The following is a 7,869-nucleotide window of genomic DNA, read 5'->3' as shown; positions in this document are numbered from 1 at the left end:
GCCAGGTGCCAGGAGCATCTTCCGGGTCTCCCCAAGCACTTGGGCCATCCTCCACTGCTTTCCCAGGCCACAGCAGAGAGCTGGATTGGAAGTGGAGCAGCCGGGACTCAAACCGGCGCCCATATGGGATGCTGGCGTCCCAGGCTGTGGCTTTACCCACTATGCCACAGAGTCAGCCCCTGCAAATTTATCTTTGAAGACCATTTTTCCATGAACTCATTGATATATATATATATATATACATATGCATATCTAATAACATATATCAAGTACATATACCTAGACATGCATATGAGTTTTGAGAGTTATGCTTCCAAGCGGACAGAGTATCTCTACGTTTCTGAGTTTACTTCTATATCTACACAGCTGTGGATGATAAACCAAAGCCATGGACTCCATCAGTGTCCACTGGTGGCTGCAGATAAGGGGGTCATCCTGCCATTCTCACGGTTTTCTGAAGCTTTGATCAGCTGTATGTGAATCTACAGTTATCTCAAAACAAAGGGTTTACTTTTTATAAAAAAAAAAAATTGGACGAGGGGCTGGTATTGTGGCACAGTGGGTTAAGCTGCTTGTGACAGGTTCGAGTCTCGGCTGTTCCACTTCTAATCCCGCTCCCTGCTAATGCATCTGGGAAAGCAGCAGAGGATGGCCCGAGTGCTTGGGCCCCTGCACTCACGTGAGAGACCCAGAGGAAGCTCCTGGCTCCTGGCCATTGTGGCCATTTGGGGAGTGAACCAGCGGATGGAAGATCTCTCTTTACAACTCTCCCTTTCAAGGTAATAATAAATCAGTAAATATTTTTTTAAAAACTGGAAGAGAAAGGAGAGCTGCCCCAAGCTGGTGGCCTGTGCTGGCGGCTCCTGGGGCTCCTCAGGCTTCCCTGCTGCCCCTGCCCCCCGCCCCTCCAGTCTTCTGCTTGCAGGGTGGGGTGCAGTGGGGTGGGGCAGGAAGTTATAAGGTATCTCTTTCCGGCTCTGGTTCAGCTGAGGTTTCACAGCCTCAGAGCGATTCCCTTGGGGTTTGGGATCCACCCCCGCTCCCAAGTCTTGGGGTGTCCTCCCGCCAAATGTGGGAGGGGGATTCTCTACCTGTGTTAATTTCTGTTTATTTTTAGAAAACATTTATCCCTTTATTTATTGGAAAGGCAGAGAAGCACTTGCGCGCGCGCGCACACACACACACACCCACACACCTGCCTCACTTATTTATTTATTTATTAAAGGCATTTGTTTAGTGCTCAGCCCCCCAGGGCAAAGAGGTAAATCACTCTGCTGAAGACCCACAGCTTACTAAGTGGCAGGGCTACCAGGCTTGCTCACTAGGTACAGCCTGGGCTTAAGAGTCGTGCCCTTACCTCTGCTCCGCGTGCACTCAGTCCAGAGAATTCCTGCGTGGGCAGTGCAGGCTGTGCTGGCCGAGAGCTGTGGAAGGCACGCGTGGCCAGGCTCCAGTGGGGGGTGGGTGCACCCTAATTCCCAGAGACCAGGTGGGAACCCACAATGGGGCTTGGAGGAGAGGACCCCTCGAAGGGTTGCAGGCCCTCCAACAGAGGTAGATTCTGAGGCTTGGAGTCAGGGGTGCAAGTGGGAGCTTGAGACTTAAGGAGGAGGCAAAGGGAGGGAGGGAGGTGGGAGAGAGAGAGAGAGATGGATCCACTCATTAGCTCAGATGCCTGCAATATATGGGCAGAGGGGGGTTGGGAATGGTGTAGAAGGATGGGAAGGAACTAAAAACTGGATCCAGGTCTCCCCGTGTGGGTGGCAGGGATCCAGGCATGGAGCCATCACCACTGCATGCCAGGGTCTGCACCAGTAGGAAGCTGGAATTAGGAGCTGGAGCCAGGCACTGAACCCAGGTGCTCCAATGTGGGAGATGTCTGAACACTGGGTTACATAAATGCCAGGGAGGTGCGACGTGGAGGAGAAGGAGTGTCACGTTGGAGCCCCGAGGCTGTAGAAGGATGAGGAGGGAGCCTGAAGGCAAGGATTGTGGGGAAGACAGCTCTTCTTTGGAAGAGGACACGAGCCGGGTCTCCCCTGGCATGCTGCAGAAGGAAGGAGCCCTGCCCACACCTTGACTTTGAACCCAGAGAAACTGGCTTTGGACTCCCCGGCTGGCTCCAGAACTGTAGAGTGAAAACGGGGCCCCAACCCCCGGGGTCTTTGATGTAGACTTTCTCGAGCCCAGGTTCCTCTTCTTGGCTCGCAGTGCCTCTGCCTTCGCTTTGATGGTTGTAGTCAACTCCCTGCTGAAGATTAGCTCACGGAAACAGGGGAGTGGCGCCAGGGTCCCACTGGCTTTGCAAAAACCCCAAATCACTATGACTCAATGATCACTGTGCAGCAAACACCCTAAATGTAGACTGTGTTCTGAGAAGCCTCCCTGGGACCCCGGGTCCTGCTCAAAGCCCAGTAATACCCAATCCACCGGAGACCCCCAGGAAAGAACACAAAAAAAACACGCCAGCCTCCTACGACTGACCAATCAAAGGAAGGCCACGAGCACTGTGGACCGACCGGAGACCGACCACAATGCCCGCCTCCCCCCGCCACCCACCCAAATATTTCTTGAGCCTAAATTCTGTGCTGGGCTCTCTGTGAGGTTTTGTGCAAATGACAACCAGACCCAAGTTTCCACCTTCAGAGATAAACTCTGAATGACGGCACTGTTAGGACTTGGAAGCCACTGGGACCCAAAGGGTTAACTCCAAACCTCATAGAATTAGGCCCAAGTAGATAACTCGGCCCAGCACCAGCTTACATTGTAAAGAACTGGCTTCATAAACAGATATCCAGGGGGTCTTCTGCCTGTTCAGATGTACCTTATTGTACGGGTCTGGGCCTCAGCAAATACAAAGACGATCCCTTCCACGAAGCAGCTTAAAAGGCACTCTGCCTGCTGCCCCAGGGGGATGTAGCCTGACTTCAAACCCCTTGCCCTCTATCCAGGTGGGCTGAACTCTCTTTCTCTCTCAGAGATTTACTTATATATTTGAAAGTCAGAGTTACAGAGAAGGGAGAGGGAGAGACAGAGAGAGAGCTCTTCCATCTGCTGGTTCACTCCCCATATGGCTGCAATGGCCAAGGCTGGGCTAGGAGCCAGGAGCTCCATCCAGGTCTCCCAGGTAAGTAGCAGGGGCCCAAGCACTTGGGCCACCTTCTGCTGCTTTCCAGGCGCATTAGCAGGGAGCTGAATTAGAAGTGGAGCAGCTGGGACACGAACCGGTGCCCGCATGAGATGCTGGCGTCACGGGCAGCGGCTTTCTCTGCAGTGCCCCAGCCCCATGCCCACTCTCTTTACCCACTATCCTGTCCCTCCTCAAAATAAAGTGTTTTCTGCCTTTACCAGGTGCTTCTGCGCCTCCTCTGAACCCTACAAATCCCAACACCTAACAAGCATGAAGGGCTCTGCTGTTTATAAAAACTCATAAACAATCAGACAGGCGTTTACGACGTCTGGAAATATTCCTCAGAGTGAACAAAAAGGCGGAGACACGTCTCCAGATGCTCCTCCCCCCAGGACGGGGCAATGTCCCAGTAAACCCTGTGCAAGTTGAAAATACCTCGACTGGGGAATGCACCGACTCCTCCCGCCCACACGTCCTAGCTTGCTGTAGAGCACCGGTGGTTTCCTCTCGTGAGCACGTGGCTGCCAGAGAGGGTAGGGTGGCATCTCCTGAGCCCAGGAAATGATGCAAGGTCACAACTCAGAGTACAGTTCTCGCCGAGTGCATAGTGCATTTGCATCACTGTAAAGCCCCCCCTCCAAGTTACAAGGGGAACCATCTTTGCTTGGGAAGAATATGTATTCAAGGACATTGGATACAGAATAATCCCCAAAACTGGTTAGAGGAGTTGCCATAGGATCCCCTAAACTGGGCCCCCTGGCCTAAAGCACAGGAAGCTAGTCATTGACACGGCTTGGTGGGAGAGGAAGAACACAAAGCACAGAACAAGGCACCAGGCAGCTGTCACTCAATTCCTGGAATCCCCGAGGGGTGAGGGCCAAGGTTGTCGTAGACCAAACCTGGGACTGAGAGGTGCGCGTTCAGCTCAGGGCCAGATCCCTGCTTGGTCTGCAGTGCTGGTGAGCTTCTTCTGATTGGTCAGCCACACGGTGTCATTTAGGGAATGTGGGCGATGGCAACGTGGGCTCCAGGTAGTCTGGGGGCTGCCTGCAGGTGGTGGTTACTTTTTGTTTGAGGCCTGGGGTTCCTGGGAAGGAAATCCCTTGACAAGACTTCAAGACGTTACCCACTGGAGAAACAAATGACCTTGGGGGTCCAGTGATTAAAGATATTGTAGGGCCAGCTGCACCACTCCCTTACTTATTATTATTTTTTTAAAGATTTATTTATTTGAAAGGCAGAGTTACAGAGAGAAGGAAGGAGGGAGGGAGGAAGGGAGAGAGAGAGAGACAGAGAAAGACAGAGAGAAAGAGAGAGAGAGATCTTCGTCTTCTGGTTCACTCCCCAGATGGCTGCAAATTGTTGGAGCTGGGTCAAGAGGCAGGAGATTCCTCCGGTTCTCCCACATGGGTGCAGGGGCCCAAGCACCCGGGCCATCTTCTACTTCTTTTCCAGACGCATTAGCAGGGAGCTGGATCGGAAGTGGAGCAGCCAGGACTGGAACTGGTGTCCATATGGGATGCCAGCATCCTGATCTAGCACCTGTGTTCAAGGTGCTGTAGCCAAGAGGTGGAGGCAACCTTCTTTGCAGGGCCTCTACACATGGAATGAAGACTCTGCCTTGGGTGCAATTTCACAGCACATACAGGGGCCCTTGCTACCCCTAGCCCTGGTTCTGGGGACCCCAGGCCACTGCCCTCATTTTGTCCAGACCACTATGTCTAGCCTCAGCCCCAGGGCACTGAAGAGAGAGACTTTGCCTGGGATGATAGAAACAGACATCTTACTGGACGTCTCCCAGTTGCTTCCCAAAGGAATTGACCTCATTGGCAATAGAGAATGAAGGCACACATGCTTTTAGGTGCTCTGGAGAACCATGGGGATTGTGGTGAAAGGCAATTAGGAACAGAGTCAAGATCAGGCCAAACTGTAGGGTCAGCCAGTTAGCAAGAGAGAATTGTGAATAATACAGATAAGAGTGATGTAGGTGATGAAGTATTAATTTTTTTTTTTTTACTCCAGGCTCTGGTTATGTACAAAGATAGACATTCTAAGCACTGACACAAATAAACAGCACAATCGGATAAAGTTTATTTAGAAGGTGAGAAAGTGGACACACACACATGTGAACATGGGTTGCCCCACGTAGAGAATCAGTAGCAGTCATGAGTATACAATGGGCCAGAAGATTTGCCTGCGAGGAGAAGGGGTGGGAGAAGGAAGACAGACAGGGCAGCGGGCAGTCCCTCCAGCCGTGGTCTGTGGTGGAAGAGAGACCCCCTCCCTTCTTATGGTCTCTTATGAGCTTGGGCAGTGCCTTTCCAGGCACGGAGCTACCTGGGAATGAATTATACGGCACCTTCACGAGTTCCATGTGGAGCTCATTATAAATATTGATAGGTCCTGGATGAAGCAGCAGCATCCCAGGAAAGGGGGTGTCTTGATTGACAAGTGAGAGGATAGAATTACACACAGGGGCTTGTGACCTGCATCTCAGCAATCCTAAACTAACTTCCTGCCTATTTCTATCACATCAAAAGAAGCCGAAAGGTCAAAAAAGAGACATCACGCGCGGTGGGTGTCACACACTGTCCCTTCAGGAGAGCCGTTATTGACTGGATTAGTTTTGCGGGGCACAAAATTTATAGCTCAGGACATTGTAGGAAATGATAACGCAACCAGCCAGTGGTTCATGGAGTTCAACAGCTGGGTGTGTTCAGGGGAAGAGAGGAAGAGAGCCCTACCCATGCACTGCTGTCCTGAGTGTCTGTAGACACGCAAAAAGCTGTGCCTCTCTGAGGAGCAAAATCAAGAGGTGCAGGGAGGAAATAGACTTTATTAAAATATTCAGCTGGTCACTAGGCAAATAAATGAGAAGATAAAAACCAACCAGCCTTTGAGCGGGGGAGAATCACACCCAGCATTGCTACGATCTACAATGTCTTTTCAAAAAAAAAAAAAAAAGTAAGCAAAAAATCCAGGAAGGCATGACCCACACACTGGGAGGAAAAAGCAGGCCAGGAAACTGCCTGTGAGAGGGCTCAGATGTTGGACTTAGCAGAAAGAGACCTGCATTGGGCCTTTTAGAATGAAAAAAAAAAAATGTAGCAACCACAAGAAAGCTGGAGTGGCTGCTGTGCTATCAAGCAAGATAAATAACACGAAAATGTTACTAGAGAGAAACAGGGACATTTAATACTGTGGAAAATATATAACAGTCCCAGATAAATATCCAGCCAACGGCAGAGGACCAAGCTACGTGGAACAGCATTGACAAAATGAAGGGAGAAATAGACAAGTCAACCAAAACGGTTGGAGATTTCCACAGCCTGCTTTCAGAAATGCACAGAACAAAGGTCAACAAGGAAGTGGAAGGTCAGAGCAACACTATAAACCGATTATATCTAACAGACATCTCTGGAACACCTCATCCAACGACGGCAGAATATACCTTCTTATCAAGTGCAAATACAACATTCTGCAGACCGGAGACTCAACTAAGCCTTAGAGTGAATTATAAAAAGCCATAACAAATGTAAAAGATAGAAATGTATAAAGTTCATTTCCAACACGGAATGAAATGAAAAACCAGTAGCAGTAAAAAATTGAGGAAATTAGTAAGTATGTGAAACTTAAGCAACACATTCTTTTTTTTTTTTTTTTTAAAAACCTATTTGAGAGGCAGAGTTACAGAGAGAGAGAGAGAGAGAGAGAGAGAATGAGAAACAGAGAGAAAGAAATCCTCCATCCTGTGGCTCACTCCCCAAATGGCCACAGCAGCCAGGGCTTGTCCAGGCTGAAGCCAGGAGCCTGGAACTCCATCTTGGGTCTCCCCCGTGGGTGGAACTCAACTACTTGAGAGCATCACCCAGTGCAGCAATAGCAGGAAGCTGGATTAGAAGTGGAGCTTCCGGGACTCAAATGGGCACTGCTGATATGGGGTGTGGGCATCCCAAGCAAAGGCTTAAACTGCCGTGCCACCACACGCTCCTCAAAATTACTTACAAAAATGCAGCTATAACAAAGCACCATGAATCCTGTGGCGTAATGCAACAGGAATTCCCTACGTTAGAGCTGTGCAGGTAGCAGTGGAGGTGGTCCTGGCCGGGCGGCCTTGCGTAGGGTCCCTTAAGCCTGCTCAGGTGTGGGCAGGGCTGCATCCCTGCACTACAGACTCTGGGGAGGAGGCGGCTGCTGAGTTCATCCAGATTTTGGGCTGAACTCGTTCCTCAAGGGTGTGGTACTGAGGACCCCTTTGCTGTCTGTCACCTGCGGGCTGGTGGCGTGTTTCCACGTGGCTCCTGTCTACAGACACGGGCTCCGTCTCTCTCTCGCCCCCTCAGCTCTCTCTGACCTGCCCTTCTGTGTCTCCTCTCTCACTCAGCCCGGATTAAGTTCTCTGACTCCTGCCATCAGACTGGGCCCACTGGTGTGGCAGCGCCTCTGGGAAGGCCCATGGCCGTGACATCAGTGACACCTGCTAAGGCTCTCCTGCCCAGCGACACGGTCACAGGACATAGGATAAGGACTGGAGGTTCTTTAGGGAGGCCACTCCATCTACTACAGTCCTCTAAACAGGCATTTATTGCTGCCATCCCACCACACTTATTCTTTCTGGGTCACCAAGGACCTCCACGTTACCAGATCCAGCAGTCAGTTCTCAGTGTCGCCGGAAACACCGGATCCGTCTGATGCCTTTCTTTGCACGATGGTTTCAGCCCTTGCCTTTACGGCCTTCG

The sequence above is a fragment of the Lepus europaeus genome, chromosome 18 (genome assembly GCF_033115175.1).
Source record: "Lepus europaeus isolate LE1 chromosome 18, mLepTim1.pri, whole genome shotgun sequence".
NCBI classification, from domain to species: Eukaryota; Metazoa; Chordata; class Mammalia; order Lagomorpha; family Leporidae; genus Lepus; species Lepus europaeus.
The sequence above is the reverse complement of the archived record's forward strand: the minus strand, read 5'-3'. Positions refer to the sequence as shown.